The 20,593-nt window shown below is 42.1% G+C and overlaps 1 protein-coding gene across 6 annotated transcripts in view; it reads right to left on the bottom strand.

Moving 5' to 3' along the window:
* TENM4 (teneurin transmembrane protein 4) overlaps positions 1–20,593 on the bottom strand; it is a 1,026,741-nt gene that overhangs the window by 793,025 nt on the left and 213,123 nt on the right. For 2 of the 6 annotated variants that reach the window (XM_075266234.1, XM_075266231.1), the window contains exon 1: positions 3,616–3,937. The exons of the other annotated variants lie outside the window; for them this stretch is intronic. The gene's annotated coding sequence lies outside the window, so the exon portion shown is untranslated. Of the gene's footprint in view, positions 1–3,615; positions 3,938–20,593 lie in introns of those variants that run through there. 6 annotated transcript variants of the gene reach the window in all.

Below are 20,593 nucleotides of genomic sequence, written 5' to 3'. Positions count from 1 at the left end.
TTCCTATAGACTGTACTACATTAGGGTGCACTCAGGTATTCCTATAGACTGTACTACATTGGGGGTGCACTCAGGTATTCCTATAGACTGTACTACATTGGGGGTGCACTCAGGTATTCCTATAGATTGTACTACATTGGGGGTGCACTCAGGTATTCCTACAGACTGTACTACATTGGGGGTGCACTCTGGTATTCCTATAGACTGTACTACATTGGGGGTGCACTCTGGTATTCCTACAGACTGTACTACATTGGGGTGCACTCAGGTATTCCTATAGATTGTACTACATTGGGGGTGCACTCAGGTATTCCTACAGACTGTACTACATTGGGGGTGCACTCTGGTATTCCTATAGACTGTACTACATTGGGGGTGCACTCTGGTATTCCTACAGACTGTACTACATTGGGGTGCACTCAGGTATTCCTATAGATTGTACTACATTGGGGGTGCACTCAGGTATTCCTATAGACTGTACTACATTGGGGTGCACTCTGGTATTCCTATAGACTGTACTACATTGGGGGTGCACTCAGGTATTCCTATAGATTGTACTACATTGGGGGTGCACTCAGGTATTCCTATAGATTGTACTACATTAGGGTGCACTCAGGTATTCCTATAGATTGTACTACATTGGGGGTGCACTCAGGTATTCCTATAGATTGTACTACATTGGGGTGCCCTTTGGTTTTCTTATAGTTCGTACTACATTGTGGGTGCACTCAGGTATTCCTATAGTTTGTACTACATTGTGGGTGCACTCAGGTATTCCTATAGTTTGTACTACATTGTGGGTGCACTCAGGTATTCCTATAGTTTGTACTACATTGTGGGTGCACTCAGGTATTCCTATAGATTGTACTACATTGGGGGTGCACTCAGGTATTCCTATAGATTGTACTACATTGGGGTGCACTTAGGTATTCCTATAGATTGTACTACATTGGGGGTGCACTCAGATATTCCTATATATTGTACTACATTGGGGTGCACTCAGGTATTCCTATATATTGTACTACATTGGGGTGCACTCTGGTATTCCTATAGATTGTACTACATTGGGGGTGCACTCAGGTATTCCTATAGACTGTACTACATTGGGGGTGCACTCAGGTATTCCTATAGATTGTACTACATTGGAGGTGCACTCTGGTATTCCTATAGACTGTACTACATTGGGGGTGCACTCAGGTATTCCTATAGATTGTACTACATTGGGGGTGCACTCTGGTATTCCTATAGACTGTACTACATTGGGGTGCACTCTGGTATTCCTATAGACTGTACTACATTGGGGTGCACTCTGGTATTCCTATAGACTGTACTACATTGGGGGTGCACTCAGGTATTCCTATAGTTCGTACTACATTAGGGTGCACTCAGGTATTCCTATAGACTGTACTACATTGGGGGTGCACTCAGGTATTCCTATAGACTGTACTACATTGGGGGTGCACTCAGGTATTCCTATAGTTCGTACTACATTAGGGTGCACTCAGGTATTCCTATAGACTGTACTACATTGGGGTGCACTCTGGTATTCCTATAGACTGTACTACATTGGGGTGCACTCTGGTATTCCTATAGACTGTACTACATTGGGGTGCACTCTGGTATTCCTATAGACTGTACTACATTGGGGTGCACTCTGGTATTCCTATAGACTGTACTACATTGGGGGTGCACTCAGGTATTCCTATAGACTGTACTACATTGGGGGTGCACTCAGGTATTCCTATAGATTGTACTACATTGGGGGTGCACTCAGGTATTCCTATAGACTGTACTACATTAGGGTGCAATCAGGTATTCCTATAGACTGTACTACATTAGGGTGCACTCAGGTATTCCTATAGATTGTACTACATTAGGGTGCACTCAGGTATTCCTATAGATTGTACTACATTGGGGTGCACTCAGGTATTCCTATAGATTGTACTACATTGGGGTGCCCTTTGGTTTTCTTATAGTTCGTACTACATTGGGGGTGCGCTCAGGTATTCCTATAGTTTGTACTACATTGTGGGTGCACTCAGGTATTCCTATAGTTTGTACTACATTGGGGGTGCACTCAGGTATTCCTATAGTTTGTACTACATTGGGGGTGCACTCAGGTATTCCTATAGATTGTACTACATTGGGGGTGTACTCAGGTATTCCTATAGATTGTACTACATTGGGGTGCACTTAGGTATTCCTATAGATTGTACTACATTGGGGGTGCACTCAGATATTCCTATAGACTGTACTACATTGGGGGTGCACTCAGGTATTCCTATATATTGTACTACATTGGGGTGCACTCAGGTATTCCTATAGATTGCACTACATTGGGGTGCACTCAGGTATTCCTATAGATTGTACTACATTTGGGTGCACTCAGGTATTCCTATAGATTGTACTACATTGGGGGTGCACTCTGGTATTCCTATATATTGTACTACATTGGGGTGCACTCTGGTATTCCTATAGACTGTACTACATTAGGGTGCACTCAGGTATTCCTATAGACTGTACTACATTGGGGGTGCACTCAGGTATTCCTATAGATTGTACTACATTGGGGGTGTACTCTGGTATTCCTATAGACTGTACTACATTAGGGTGCACTCAGGTATTCCTATAGATTGTACTACATTGGGGGTGCACTCAGGTATTCCTATAGATTGTACTACATTGGGGTGCACTCAGGTATTCCTATAGATTGTACTACATTAGGGTGCACTCAGGTATTCCTATAGACTGTACTACATTGGGGGTGCACTCAGGTATTCCTATAGATTGTACTACATTGGGGGTGCACTCAGGTATTCCTATAGATTGTACTACATTGGGGTGCACTCAGGTATTCCTATAGATTGTACTACATTAGGGTGCACTCAGGTATTCCTATAGACTGTACTACATTAGGGTGCACTCAGGTATTCCTATAGACTGTACTACATTAGGGTGCACTCAGGTATTCCTATAGATTGTACTACATTGGGGTGCACTCAGGTATTCCTATAGACTGTACTACATTAGGGTGCACTCAGGTATTCCTATAGATTGTACTACATTAGGGTGCAGTCAGGTATTCCTATAGACTGTACTACATTGGGGGTGCACTCTGGTATTCCTATAGACTGTACTACATTGGGGTGCCCTTTGGTTCCTTCCCTTTGGAACATGCTATCATTGGGGTTAACCCTGACCTTGCCAGTCTCCGGCTACACTGTGGCTCTATCTCTCGCTCTACGTCACCTACACTTAGATGCAGAGCCCTGGAACCGACAGCACTAAGAGGTGACATCTCTGTTCACGCCTCGCCAAGGTACACGCTAATTGTTCACTAGTCACATTCCATGGAAACGTGCGATTTCCATCACATACAGATAAAATAATCCATTCTTCACAAGTCCTTGAAGAAGCTTTTAGATGCAATATCCTACCCAACCCATTCACACTAATGCACATACCACTTCACTACGGCGAAAGCCATTACCGCCCTCTGGCCTATGGGACATATACAATCCTATAGGTGACTTACCATCAGTGGATGCAAGAACGTAAAGCACCTGGAATTCTGGGAAACCACATAAAAGGAAGACCCTGGCACTGGCGACCCACCTGCCCATGCTCATAGGATGCTTGCAATCCCAGGTCTAGGTCACCCATTGAGATGTGGCACATCACTGCGGGGTGGGTAGGGTTGCAGGATACCGGGAAAGCAGGATGTGACAGGTGGAGGCACGACGTCTCACTCTCATGTTTGCTATCGGTGAGGAACACGAGCTGTGTGATCAAACATTTCAGCTACACGTTCTGCAATGTTACATGCAATAGGCTACAAGTGCAGGTCCCGGGAGAGCGGAGGGGTGGGGATAAGATGGTGACTCCGAGCACAGCTTCAAAGCCTTTCTCTAGGGGAACACAGGAGGAGGCTGGAGCCGTCCTCCAAAATCAGGATAATCACCCAGGGAGGGGGCGCATCCCAGGACCCTATATATAACTGTATATATCTATGTGCAGTTATGATTTAACCCCTTCTGATTTTTTCTTTTTCTTTTTTTTGCTGTACGTCTCCACTCCAGTTACTGAATTTTTATAGTTTGTGAATTAAAGGGGCTCTATCACTAGATTTTCGTGTTTTGAGCTAAAGATATGCCTGAACGGCCTATAAAAAGGCTATGCATGTGCTGCTAATCATTAATAGAAAGACCCCCCCCCTTGTTTTTGTTAATTACCATGGAAAATGATATGCAAATCAGCTCCAGGGTGCACGGTGGGCATTCCGTGCACCCCCTTGCGTCATACCTTCTGGACACCCACTGCTGCCTCCAAGCCCTCCTCCTCCTTCTGCTTATTCACCACCTCCATTGCCGGCGGTTTCTATTGAAATCACGCGCGTGCGCAGTAGAGCGCCCTCCAGCGTGCTATTGCGCATGCTCCAGCTTGCAATGTTCACTATGGGAAAATGGTGCTGGAGTGCGCGCCGGAGGGAGCTCTACTGCGCACCCGAGTGATTTCAATAGAAACCACTACTGCGCATGTTCCAGCGCCATTTTCCCGTAGAGAACATTGTGAGCTGGCACTGGAGCATGCGCAGTAGTGTGCCGGAGGGAGCGCTACTGCGCATGCACGTGATTTCCATAGAAACCACTACTGCGCACGCTCCAGTGCCATTTTCCTGTACAGAACATTGCGAGTTGGCGCTGGAGCATGCGCAGTAGTGCGCCGGAGGGAGCGCTACTGCGCACGCGCGCGATTACCTTAGAAACCGCTACTGCGCACGCTCCACTGCCATTTTCCCATAGAGAACAGCGCATGTGCAATAGCTCGCCGGAGGGAGCACTACTGCGCACGCGAGTGACCTCAATAGAAACCGCCGACAATAGAGGCGATGAATACGCAGGAGGAGGAGGCAGTAGTAGGCGTCCAGAAGGTATGACGCAAGGGGGTGCACGGAACGTATCATTTTCGGAATCCAGACGAAAAGCCTTCACTCAGACCCCATAAATCAGACCTCAGACCAATCCCCTTAATCCAGACATCAGACCCCAAATTCAGACCCTAGACTAGACCAGATAATTTCAGACCAGACTATAGAAATAAGACCGACCTTTAGACCCCAGATAAAATCCCATAACAATATTTGAAAATTCAGACCCCAGGCCGGACCCCAAAGTCAATGCTCCACCTTTCAGACTTCCGATTGCAAAATCAGAACCTATCATTCAGACACTAGAACAAAACCCAACATTTAGACCCTCAGACCCCAATCCAGACTCTATCATTCAGACCTCCAGAATTTATGGAGTTCCCCTTTAATTTTTTTTTTTTTTTAATACAGTCCTTTAACAGATGAAATAGGAGAAAACTCTTCACATATCGTTCTTAAGAATCTGAACACAAGGATCTCTTTTACGGGTAAGAATGATGTAAGAAAGACGATCATTTTGCTGTGAGACGTCCTTCTCCCGCACTCGGCCTGACTTCAAGGCACTGAGGTCTTAGCGGTGGAGATGAGATAAACAGCATTTAGAGCTGAGGCAGTCGAGTGAGATCTTCTTCAGATCGATATTCATACTTGGGGCTACGGACAGGTTATCCAGGCTTTCCTTAACTGCAATAACAAGGGAACTGAAGAAATTCATCGCATCAAGTTACAAGACATCAGAGTCTAAGACGCCTTCGAGAACCGAAAACATGGGGGGGAATTTGTGCCGGTTTCTGGTGGAAAATTTGTAATAAAAAGTCACCAATTTTAGCGCATTTGCGCAGCGTACTCCACTTGTCTGAAAAGTGGGTTCGTTGGTGGATATTGGTTGGTGGATGGAGCATGGCGTCCCATGGCCCACCAGAGATGATAGAGGGGGTGGAATTATCAATTTGGGGGCCCCAAAATATATTTGCTCCAAACAGTATAATGCCCCTTTAACTGTTTAATGGCCATCATACAGTATAGCATCCCCTTTAATAACCCCACACACTATAATGTCTCCTTTACTGGTCCCCATACAATAACCCTAAACCCTATACCAGCCCCCACACAGTATAACGCGATCTGCCCCCAATAAGTATAACACACCCTTTGCTGTCCCCACACGTAGCATAAAGTTCCCTTTAATGACCCCCATACAGAATAACGTATCTGGTCCCCACACAATATAATGCCCCTTTTACTGGCCCACCACATAGTATAACGCCCCCTTTAATGGGACCCACACTATATAATGCCCCCTTGACTGCCCCCACATTATAACATCAACTTATACATAGTATAAAGCCATTTACACTGGACCCCATATAGTATAACACACCCATTACTGGTCCCCCATGGTGTAACACCCCTGTAATGCCCCCCACATCGACTAATGTCCCCTTTATGACCAAGTCTGCCCCAGCTTATAGCTCCGATCTATGTCAGGTCTTAGCTGGTGTAAGTTTGGTATTCGGACACCAGGAGTGCAGAAAATGGGGGAGATATACTATTCCCTCCATTCCAGAAAACTGGTGTATATGGAAATAGTTGTGGTACATCGTTGGTGCACGGCCTTTGTTGTAGGATACTTGTCTTCCATAGTCGGAACGAAGCCTCTTCATAACTTAGGGGTTGTCCCGTTATGAACACATACCGTATTTTTCGGACTATAAGACGCACTTTTTCCCCCCAAATTTGGGGGGAAAAGAAGGGTGCGTCTTATAGGCCGAATGTGGCGCCTGGCATCCTCTCTAATAGAGAGGCGGATGTCGGCAAGGGATAGATGTCGGGGCCTGAGACATCGCTGCGCTCCTCTGCCCTGCATGAAGCCAGCAGCAGGGGTGCTGCTATTCCGCTCCTCCGTCCCCCCGCCGCTGGCTTCATGCAGGGCAGGGCAGCGATGTCTCAGGCCCCGGCGTCTATCCCTCGCCGGCATCCGCCTCTCTAGTACAGCGGATGCCGGGTCAGTATCGGTGGCCTCTTCTCCCCCCGGGGACCGGCCCCGTACCTGTAAAGTTGCAGGCCGGCTCCTGCGCGGCGATATCGCAGGAGCCGACCTGTTCGGGTGACAGCCGGGAGCCTAATGAGGCTCCGAGGCCTGTCACTGCTATATTAGTATTGCGGCTGGGTCTATGACCAGCCGTAATACTAATAGACAGAATGTCCCATAGATGGCAATACAGTTGTATTGCCGTCTATGGGACTTGCAATCAAGTGACCGCAGGCTCAAGCCCCGGGGGGGGGATAAAATAGTAAAAAAAAAAAGCTTTAAAAATATGAAATAAATAAAAGTTCTAAATCACCTCCTGTCCCTAGAATATATATATAACAGTAGAAAATCATATATCATAAACCACCGGGTTTTTTTTCAATACAAGGTGATCTAAGCAATAGATATTCCCCAAAATGGTATAACTAAAAAGTACAGCTGGCCCCACAAAAAAAAAACACTCTATGCGTCCCCGTACAGCTGCAGGGTCACCTGTCAATGTGGCCTTGCAGCTGTTGCAAAACTACAACTCCCATATATTAAATATTTTACCATTTTTTGATTCAAATTTTTTTTCCCTATTTTCCTCCTCTACAACCTAGGTGCGTCTTATAGTCCGAAAAATATGGTAACCCTATCCGCAGGACGGGGGGTACGTCTCTAATCGCTAGGAGCCTGTATTTGTGTGACTGACGCTCCATTCACTTCTATAGGGCTGCCAGGACTGTAATGGCCGACAGCGCCTGCAGCACCATAGAAGTGAATGGAGCGCCAGTCATAAAAGCACACTGATGCTCCATGTCCTATGGATTGGGGATAAGTGTCCATAACAACACAACCCCTTTAAGACGTACGATGTATCATTGGTCAAACATGCAAAAAATCAAAATGGCTTGGTTGCCCCTAGCCATCAATCACAGCACTGCTTTCATTTTTAGAATACAAGGCTGAGCTCTGATTGGTTTCTATGAGAAACTAAGCCAGTCTTAGGGCTCGTTCGCACGGGCGCTAAGGGGGCGGATTATGGGGCGTAATCCACGTCATAATCCGCCCCCTCACAATGGCGGTCTATGGAGACCTCCAGGCTACTTTTTTCCGTGAGCGGGCTGCCCTTTCTTCAGGGTCATTGAGCCGCAGTGTCCGTCTGGCGGCAGGAACCTCCGGGGTCGGCCCATTCATTTGAGGGGGAAGCCGTGACTGTCGGAAGCTGCGACTGTTGTGGCAGGCAGGTTTTGACCCGAGAGTGGCGCGGCTCCCCGCGTCACTCTCGGTGCCAAATCCACCGTACCACCCCCTGTGTGAACTTAGCCTTACTGTTAGACCATTTTATGAATTGAGGCCTAGTAGGGATTGTATGGGAAAAAGACTGTACCACACCACGTCCTCGTCCATGAAAGTGAAAAGGACGCTGCAAAACAGAAAAAATTCAATTTGCAGAAAAAAATTGTGACTTTTTTAATATCTTATACACCAAAAGAGGGGCGTACAAAGCAAAATAACACTGCCCCATTGTGTAGTAAATGGATATAAGTAGAGTTGAGTGATCGGGTTCGGAAAAGATCGGCTCCCGATCGGCGATTGAGCAAATTTCACGATCGGGATCGTCTGGAAAATGATTGAAAATTGGATTTTGAAATCTCAACCCTAAAAGTGACTTCCCATAGAGAAGCATTGAGCGATCAGGAAAGATCGGATCCCGATCGTCGATCGAGCAAATTTCACGATCAGGATCGGCTGGAAAATGATCGGAAACCGGATTTTAAAATCGATCCTGAAATCTCGAGGTCGGCTCAACCCTAGATATAAGCTGTAATAAAGCTTACTATAGCCAGTGTATCTGGATGGGGACAGAGTCATCATTGTTAATACGAGTGCAGTCCCCTGGTGGGTATAACTTTTTTTTGGTAGGTCTCCGGCTCCATCTAAGTGCTAACTAAGTGAACCAAAAAGTGTTACTATATAAAAGGACTGGCCCAAATACAAATATAATGAGTACAAGGCACTTTCTTGCTGTAGGCCATGGGTTTTGTAAGGCCGCGGATCCAGGGCCGGGCGCCGGAGCGAGATGTTATTAAGTTTGGGTTCATAACTTAGGTCACGATAGGAGACCGGGACGGGGAGAAGGAACCATCCAAATATAATACCGAATTATTTCCAGGGACAGAGTTCATAAAGCTGAGACAAGGAAATATCACATAGAGAGACGTTTAGCCTTCATGTTTTCACTTTGTTAAAGTGACCTCCAGTTATAAACAACTTGTCATAAATGAATAGCAAAGGCGAATAGAAGAAACTCTGTAATATATCTTATTAAGGAGATCTGTTCCCTTAACCACTTGATGATTTATTGCCTCATTCTGTGCACCAGTAGCCTCTTATCTACAACCTACCAGCTTTAAAGGCATACAGAGTAGCAAAGTGCAGGGGCTACAATTATATAGGGTGTTTTTTTCTATCCCCCTTTCCTGAACATGGAGATATGTACCTGCACTATTCATGTATGACAGGCTGTTTATATTCGGAGGTACACTTTAAGAATAGTCTTCCAAAATATAACATTTTCATCTTCTTCTGTTACGTTTTTGAAGCAATAACTAAAGGCTGGGTGATTACTAGAGATGGGAGAACCTCTCAAGATTCATTGTGGCTCAGGTTTGGTTGGTTCGGGACCAAGATCTGTTTCGGGTCAAACAAATATGGTGGAGGCCCAGACGTTAGTGCCCCGCACACAATATAATGCCCCATTGGTGGCCTTCACATGTTGTAATGAAGTATTAGGACCCCCTTACAGTGCGCTCCTTAGTGCCCCCCACACAGTATAATTCCCCATTACTGCCCCCTACAGTGTAATCCTCTTTAATTCCCCCACAAACAATGGCCAGGAGACACATTTACGTCCCGACCACTGTCCCCCAAACCATGATACAATAATGGCAGCAGGAATCAGGGATTGTCCCTACAGCTTGTATAAGAGTGATTACCGATCCCTGCCGCCATCATTGTATCCGGGATTTGGGTACAGAGGTCAGAAGGTCAAGGTTTCAATTGCCCGCTGTCAAAATAAGAGGGAAGGGAGGTCGATGTTCAGACATCCGAAGGCTGAGTCCGGACAACGGTCTGCCATTTTCGGATCCTGTTCTAGATATTCGGATACAGTTACATCCCGTATCAGATATCTGGGAAACCACATTGGGATAAGGATTAGTGTCACCCATATATCTATAGGACCGGATACTGTCACCCATATATCTATAGGACCGGATACTGTCACCCATATATCTATAGGACCGGATACTGTCACCCATATATCTATAGGACCGGATACTGTCACTCATATATCTATAGGACCGGATACTGTCACCCATATATCTATAGGACCGGATACTGTCACCCATATATCTATAGGACCGGATACTGTCACCCATATATCTATAGGACCGGATACTGTCACTCATATATCTATAGGACCGGATACTGTCACCCATATATCTATAGGACCGGATACTGTCACCCATATATCTATAGGACCGGATACTGTCACCCATATATCTATAGGACCGGATACTGTCACCCATATATCTATAGGACCGGATACTGTCACCCATATATCTATAGGACCGGATACTGTCACCCATATATCTATAGGACCGGATACTGTCACCCATATATCTATAGGACCGGATACTGTCACCCATATATCTATAGGACCGGATACTGTCACTCATATATCTATAGGACCGGATACTGTCACCCTTATATCTATAGGACAGGATACTGTCACCCATATATCTATAGGACCGGATACTGTCACCCATATATCTATAGGACCGGATACTGTCACCCATATATCTATAGGACAGGACACTGTCACCCATATATCTATAGGACCGGATACTGTCACCCATATATCTATAGGACAGGACACTGTCACCCATATATCTATAGGACCGGATACTGTCACCCATATATCTATAGGACCGGATACTGTCACCCATATATCTATAGAACCGGATACTGTCACTCATATATCTATAGGACCGGATACTGTCACTCATATATCTATAGGACCGGATACTGTCACCCTTATATCTATAGGACCGGATACTGTCACCCATATATCTATAGGACCGGATACTGTCACCCATATATCTATAGAACCCGATACTGTCACCCATATATCTATAGAACCGGATACTGTCACTCATATATCTATAGGACCGGATACTATCACCCATATATCTATAGGACCGGATACTGTCACCCATATATCTATAGGACCGGATACTGTCACCCATATATCTATAGGACCGGATACTGTCACCCATATATCTATAGGACCGGATACTGTCACCCATATATCTATAGGACCGGATGCTGTCACCCATATATCTATAGGACCGGATACTGTCACCCATATATCTATAGGACCGGATACTGTCACTCATATATCTATAGGACCGGATACTGTCACTCATATATCTATAGGACCGGATACTGTCACCCATATATCTATAGGACCGGATACTGTCACCCATATATCTATAGGACAGGATACTGTCACCCATATATCTATAGGACCGGATACTGTCACCCATATATCTATAGGACCGGATACTGTCACCCATATATCTATAGGACCGGATACTGTCACCCATATATCTATAGGACCGGATACTGTCACTCATATATCTATAGGACCGGATACTGTCACCCTTATATCTATAGGACAGGATACTGTCACCCATATATCTATAGGACCGGATACTGTCACCCATATATCTATAGGACCGGATACTGTCACCCATATATCTATAGGACAGGACACTGTCACCCATATATCTATAGGACCGGATACTGTCACCCATATATCTATAGGACAGGACACTGTCACCCATATATCTATAGGACCGGATACTGTCACCCATATATCTATAGGACCGGATACTGTCACCCATATATCTATAGAACCGGATACTGTCACTCATATATCTATAGGACCGGATACTGTCACTCATATATCTATAGGACCGGATACTGTCACCCTTATATCTATAGGACCGGATACTGTCACCCATATATCTATAGGACCGGATACTGTCACCCATATATCTATAGAACCCGATACTGTCACCCATATATCTATAGAACCGGATACTGTCACTCATATATCTATAGGACCGGATACTGTCACCCATATATCTATAGGACCGGATACTGTCACCCATATATCTATAGGACCGGATACTGTCACCCATATATCTATAGGACCGGATACTGTCACCCATATATCTATAGGACCGGATACTGTCACCCATATATCTATAGGACCGGATGCTGTCACCCATATATCTATAGGACCGGATACTGTCACCCATATATCTATAGGACCGGATACTGTCACTCATATATCTATAGGACCGGATACTGTCACTCATATATCTATAGGACCGGATACTGTCACCCATATATCTATAGGACCGGATACTGTCACCCATATATCTATAGGACAGGATACTGTCACCCATATATCTATAGGACCGGATACTGTCACCCATATATCTATAGGACTGGATACTGTCACCCATATATCTATAGGACCGGATACTGTCACTCATATATCTATAGGACCGGATACTGTCACCCATATATCTATAGGACCGGATACTGTCACCCATATATCTATAGGACCGGATACTGTCACCCATATATCTATAGGACCGGATACTGTCACTCATATATCTATAGGACCGGATACTGTCACTCATATATCTATAGGACCGGATACTGTCACCCATATATCTATAGAACCGGATACTGTCACCCATATATCTATAGGACAGGATACTGTCACCCATATATCTATAGGACCGGATACTGTCACCCATATATCTATAGGACTGGATACTGTCACCCATATATTTATAGGACTGGATACTGTCACCCATATATCTATAGGACCGGATACTGTCACCCATATATCTATAGGACCGGATACTGTCACCCATATATCTATAGGACCGGATACTGTCACTCATATATCTATAGGACTGGATACTGTCACCCATATATCTATAGGACTGGATACTGTCACCCATATATCTATAGGACCGGATACTGTCACCCATATATCTATAGGACCGGATACTGTCACCCATATATCTATAGGACCGGATACTGTCACCCATATATCTATAGGACCGGATACTGTCACCCATATATCTATAGGACCGGATACTGTCACCCATATATGTATAGGACCGGATACTGTCACTCATATATCTATAGGACTGGATACTGTCACCCATATACAGTCCTATGAAAAAGTTTGGGCACCCCTATTAATCTTAATCATTTTTAAAAGTAGTTAAGGGAATTCAAATCAATAAAATGATAAGGGTGCCCATACTTTTGCACCGGTCAAATTTTGGTGTAATGCATATTGCACATTTTCTGTTAGTACAATAAACCTCATTTCAATCCTGAAATATTACTGTGTCCATCAGTTATTAGATATATCAAACTGAAATGGCTGTTGCAAACACCAAAATATTTAGAACAAAAAATGATTAAGATTAATAGGGGTGCCCAAACTTTTTCATAGGACTGTATCTATAGGACAGGATACTGTCACCCATATATCTATAGGACTGGATACTGTCACCCATATATCTATAGAACAGGATACTGTCACCCATATATCTATAGGACCGGATACTGTCACCCATATATCTATAGGACCGGATACTGTCACCCATATATCTATAGGACCGGATACTGTCACCCATATATCTATAGGACCGGATACTGTCACCCATATATCTATAGAACAGGATACTGTCACCCATATATCTATAGGACCGGATACTGTCACCCATATATCTATAGGACCGGATACTGTCACCCATATATCTATAGAACAGGATACTGTCACTCATATATCTATAGGACTGGATACTGTCACCCATATACAGTCCTATGAAAAAGTTTGGGCACCCCTATTAATCTTAATCATTTTTAAAAGTAGTTAAAAAGTAGTTAGGGGAATTCAAATCAATAAAATGATAAGGGTGCCCATACTTTTGCACCGGTCAAATTTTGGTTTAATGCATATTGCACATTTTCTGTTAGTACAATAAACCTCATTTCAATCCTGAAATATTACTGTGTCCATCAGTTATTAGATATATCAAACTGAAATGGCTGTTGCAAACACCAAAATATTTAGAACAAAAAATGATTAAGATTAATAGGGGTGCCCAAACTTTTTCATAGGACTGTATCTATAGGACCGGATACTGTCACCCATATATCTATAGGACTGGATACTGTCACCCATATATCTATAGAACAGGATACTGTCACCCATATATCTATAGGACCGGATACTGTCACCCATATATCTATAGGACCGGATACTGTCACCCATATATCTATAGGACCGGATACTGTCACCCATATATCTATAGAACAGGATACTGTCACCCATATATCTATAGGACCGGATACTGTCACCCATATATCTATAGGACCGGATACTGTCACCCATATATCTATAGAACAGGATACTGTCACCCATATATCTATAGGACCGGATACTCTCACCCATATATCTATAGGAGAGAATACTGCCCCCATATAGTAATTCTGCCCCTTTTTGTGTCACGGCCTGCCCCACAGATTCCCTTCTTGACTTTAAGCTGCTGATCATTGCTATTTTTTCCATGAAAGGGTTAATCTCCTCCTTTCTGACAGTGGAAGGCAGTGTATGATAAATCTTCTCCCTCCAGTGCACCAGAGGGCAGGGGGGTACCCTGAACCCTGTAGTTATGCTTACTCCTGGTCCCAGATACAACTGCATCTCTTCACGTTATATCCCTGACGTTATCGTAAGGTCCTCTAAGACCCTCATTCACTTGTCACTACCAAGATGAGACTCTCGCTAGGACAACAGTGATCATGACCTGATATTTAAGAAGCCTGAAGACCCAACCAGAAGACAAAACATTCTACTTGATGGTGGCTAAAAATACCTAGAGAAGTCCAAAAAAGTTATTGAGATATAGAGCGCCTTTAAAGTCATAGAAATAAAACTCCACATACAGCCACCACTAGAGGGAGCTGTCACCTTATTGCATACCTACGTATTATACTGTATAAGGGGTGGTCCCAGAATCGCAACGATCCACAAGATTAGTATCTGATATTTGGGTGTCCCGGTCATGATGGCCAGAGTTCGGCCCACCGGTCTCCTGGGTTCCTGAAGAGACCCCAGACTATAATAGGGATTTGTAGGGGGCAAATTCAAAGATTTTTGGGTTCAGGCCAATTTAGAAAATCCAAGTTGAATGTTGTCTATTCCTATTGGTTTGCTCATCTCAAGTCCCCAGTCTGAAGATGACATTACCCAGTAACAGGCCAGTTGATCACAAGTTAACCCCCTCCCCTCGAAGTGGAGAACCCCTTTAAGCCGGCGATCATTTATCACTGGGACATAGGCACATCTTGTAAGCTAGGCCGCAGCTGTGGAAGGATTTACTGCAGCTGATACGTGGACAGAATGGGGTGATCTCCTCCAGCTGCAGGTACCTACTCAATTTTGGAAGAAAAACAAATATTTTTGTCCTTCCAGCTATAAATTTTCCCGTCCTCCCCATAATAATGAGCGCCAAGCCCTGACAAGAACCGCGCATTGTTCTCTGGAAGACGATAAGGAGGCAATCGAGCCGCATAAGGACACGCTTTAGCTTCTTAATATTCCTGCAGTATGTTCCGTGTCCCTAAGTGCTCTGGAGATGGAGGCTATTGTCCCCTGTTATCTGCTCTATCAGACCCTGCGGTTCCCGGGCGCACGTATGATACCTGCAAAAAGTACAAAAAGTTGCACTTTGCTAAGATGCGATTCGGTCTTAGCATTCTCCGAAGGTGTTCGTCTTTGTTTAACCTCTTCAGGACCATCACAATGTGGTATCAGATTACATGTGCCTATAGAGGTCTATGGAGGGTCCGCTGCAGCCTATACTTGACTATGAAACTCTTCACTAGCTATACACTGTATGGCGCTATTATTCTGACACTATTTGGGCATTGAAAGGCAGTGTGGTATGGAAAAACTAGTGGCACTACAGAACTATTATACTTGGTTATGACTTAAGTATTGTATGGCGGTATTATTAGGCATTGAATGGCAGTACTTAATAAGGAAAAATTTAACAGCGCATTGCAGGACTATAGTATGTGCTAGTATTATATTGACATTGTGTAAAGCTATAATTGAAGTATTGTATGGCGGTATTATGTGGGCACCGAATTGCAATACTTAGCAACAATATGTGCTAGCATTATATGGATACTGTGTGAAGGCATTATTTAAGTATTGTATGGCGGTATTATTTGTGCACTGAATGGGAGTACTGTTCTAAGAACAGTTAACAATTAATTGTGGGACTATAATATGTGCTAGTATTATACTGATACTGTTAAAATCTATAAGTATTGTATGGCGGTATTATTTGGACACTGATTGAGAGTAAGTTATAGGGAGTAATGAACAGTGCTTTATGGCACTATAGTACGTGCTAATATTTCATGGATGCTGTGTGACGGTATTATTTAAGTATTGTATGGCGGTATTATTTGTGCAATGATTGGGAATACTTTATATGGAACAATTTAACAGTGCTTTGTGGCACTACAGTACCTGCTAGTATTTTATGAATTCTGTTTGACGGTATTATTTAAGTATTGTATGGCGCTATTATTTGTGCACTGAATGGGAGTACTGTTCTAAGAACAGTTAATGAATTGCGGGACTATAATATGTGCTAGTATTATACTGATACTGTATAAATCTATAAGTATTGTATGGCAGTATTATTTGGACACTGATTGAGAGTGCGTTATAGGGAGTAATGAACAGTGCTTTATGGCACTACAGTATGTGCTAGTATTTCATGGATTCTGTTTGACGGTATTGTTTAAGTATTGTATGGCGGTAGTATTTGGGCACAGTATGGCACAGTTAGATCAGGATATGTTTTTAGCCTTTGTGTACAAACAAACATTGTCCTATTCACTAAAGACAAGCAGAGATACGGTATTATGATGATGGGGATTGAAACACGTAGTATATTAGAAAGTTCTAGAACTTTCCACTATACAATGATGATAGTAATAGCTGTATAAGTGACACGTAATAACTAAGGACATGGCAGGGAGTACGTTACATTTCTAGGTAGAACTTACGAAGCAATTAATGAAATGGGTCTGTGGTCCGAAATAAACCGTCCAAGAGAAACAATAATCTGGAAGGAGCAGAAGTTTCCTCCCCCACAGTTGTGTGGGCAATTTTAATTTCATCAATCTATCCATCACGGTGAGAGGGAGGAATAGAAATGGAGTGTAAGTGAGCGGCCTTCTGCAAACCAATCTGTTCCAATTGCTCAACTGTTCTACAAGAAGCCAAAAATCTCAGGTATTTGGCGCCCATCTGACAATCCGAGGGAAGGTAATTTCACCAGAAGAGCGCGCTTTATGTTCTGTTGTGGGAGCGCCCGGCGGTGTAACAATTGTATTACAGATCACAACATGGTGGAACGAGGTGAAACGGTCATCGTGTGATAGGATGTGTGCCGGCCGGCTACAGGGGGAGGAGGCCATATGGCGGCACTAACATATAGAATAGAAGAGAACTGGAGAGATCAGGTAGCCTGTACCTTTAAGAGGTCCCTCCCAATATTCTCATCTTATAGATCCTTTCCATTGTTTTAGGAAACCATTTATCCCAATGCTGGTAAAACTATGTGACTGTGTTATAATAGTTATATTCTTGTATATAGGGGGCAGTGTTATAGTAGTTATATTCTTGTACATAGGGGCAGTATTATAGTAGTTATATTCTTGTACATAGGAGGTAGTATTATAGTAGTTATATTCTTGTACATAGGAGGTAGTATTATAGTAGTTATATTCTTGTACATAGGGGTAATATTATAGTAGTTATATTCTTGTACATAGGAGCAGTATTATAGTAGTTATATTCTTGTACATAGGGGGCAGTATTATAGTAGTTATATTCTTGTACATAGGAGTAATATTATAGTAGTTATATTCTTGTACATAGGAGCAGTATTATAGTAGTTATATTCTTGTACATAGGGGGCAGTATTATAGTAGTTATATTCTTATACATAGGAGTAGTATTATAGTAGTTATATTCTTGTATATAGGAGGTAGTATTATAGTAGTTATATTTTTGTACATAGGAGTAATATTATAGTAGTTATATTCTTGTACATAGGAGCAGTATTATAGTAGTTATATTCTTGTACATAGGAGGTAGTATTATAGTAGTTATATTCTTGTACATAGGAGTAATATTATAGTAGTTATATTCTTGTACATAGGAGCAGTATTATAGTAGTTATATTCTTGTACATAGGAGCAGTATTATAGTAGTTATATTCTTGTACATAGGAGTAGTATTATAGTAGTTATATTCTTATACATAGGAGTAGTATTATAGTAGTTATATTCTTGTACATAGGAGCAGTATTATAGTAGTTATATTCTTATACATAGGAGTAGTATTATAGTAGTTATATTCTTGTATATAGGAGCAGTATTATAGTAGTTATATTCTTGTACATAGGAGTAGTATTATAGTAGTTATATTCTTGTACATAGGAGCAGTATTATAGTAGTTATATTCTTGTACATAGGAGTAGTATTATAGTAGTTATATTCTTGTACATAGGAGTAGTATTATAGTAGTTATATTCTTGTATATAGGAGCAGTATTATAGTAGTTATATTCTTGTACATAGGAGTAGTATTATAGTAGTTATATTCTTGTACATAGGAGCAGTATTATAGTAGTTATATTCTTGTACATAGGAGCAGTATTATAGTAGTTATATTCTTGTACATAGGAGGTAGTATTATAGTAGTTATATTCTTGTACATAGGAGGTAGTATTATAGTAGTTATATTCTTGTACATAGGGGGCAGTATTATAGTAGTTATATTCTTATACATAGGAGTAGTATTATAGTAGTTATATTCTTGTATATAGGAGCAGTATTATAGTAGTTATATTCTTGTACATAGGAGTAGTATTATAGTAGTTATATTCTTGTACATAGGAGCAGTATTATAGTAGTTATATTCTTGTACATAGGAGTAGTATTATAGTAGTTATATTCTTGTACATAGGAGCAGTATTATAGCAGTTATATTCTTGTACATAGGAGGTAGTATTATAGTAGTTATATTCTTGTACATAGGAGCAGTATTATAGTAGTTATATTCTTGTACATAGGAGTAGTATTATAGTAGTTATATTCTTGTACATAGGAGTAGTATTATAGTAGTTATATTCTTGTACATAGGAGCAGTATTATAGTAGTTATATTCTTGTACATAGGAGTAGTATTATAGTAGTTATATTCTTGTACATAGGAGTAGTATTATAGTAGTTATATTCTTGTACATAGGAGTAGTATTATAGTAGTTATATTCTTGTACATAGGAGTAGTATTATAGTAGTTATATTCTTGTACATAGGAGTAGTATTATAGTAGTTATATTCTTGTACATAGGAGTAGTATTATAGTAGTTATATTCTTGTACATAGGAGCAGTATTATAGTAGTTATATTCTTGTACATAGGAGTAGTATTATAGTAGTTATATTCTTGTACATAGGAGTAGTATTATAGTAGTTATATTCTTGTACATAGGAGTAGTATTATAGTAGTTATATTCTTGTACATAGTAGTATTATAGTAGTTATATTCTTGTACATAGGAGCAGTATTATAGTAGTTATATTCTTGTACATAGGAGTAGTATTATAGTAGTTATATTCTTGTACATAGGAGCAGTATTATAGTAGTTATATTCTTGTACATAGGGGTAATATTATAATTATTGAGTAATCCTATTAATATTATAAATGTGAAAGTTTGTGAGTTTGGATGTTTGTGGGTTTGTGTGTTTGGATGTTTGGATGTTTGGATGTTTGTTCCTCAATCACGCAAAACCCGCTCGACCGATTTGGCTGAAATTTTCCAAAAACATAGTCACTACACCTGATTGTGCAATAGGCTACTTTTCGTCACAACAGCGCACATACATTTGTGCCAGGACCCCCACAAAACCCAAACTCACACCACCATCTCTGCAATCTCACACACTTTGGACCATAGCAAGCCACAAAATTCATATTACCCCCTACAGCCTAGCCCCTAACCCCACACAATCTCATATACATATACTTTACCACTTTGCCCCTCACCTTAACGATACTCCAGGAGGCGCTCTTTAACGCTCCGGAGCAGCCATGTTTGCCGACCCCCACCGCTCTGACAATCCGCGACACCGCCCACCCATGTCACTACCCCTAGGCGGTCTAATAAATGCAAAAAAAAAAAGTTTTTAAAAAAAGTAAAAAAAATATAAAAACAAATAAAAAGGATTAAAAATTCAAATCACCCCCCTTTCCCTAGAACACATATAAAAGTAGTTAAAAACTGTGAAACATATACATGTTAGGTATCCCCACGTCCGAAATCGCCCGCTCTACAAAGCTATACAAATATTTTTCCTGTTCGGTAAACGCCGTAGCGGGAAAAATGGT

Source organism: Leptodactylus fuscus, chromosome 2, assembly GCF_031893055.1.
Source record: "Leptodactylus fuscus isolate aLepFus1 chromosome 2, aLepFus1.hap2, whole genome shotgun sequence".
Classification (NCBI taxonomy): Eukaryota; Metazoa; Chordata; class Amphibia; order Anura; family Leptodactylidae; genus Leptodactylus; species Leptodactylus fuscus.
Note: the sequence above shows the minus strand (reverse complement) of the source record. Positions and strands in the feature narration are given on the sequence as shown.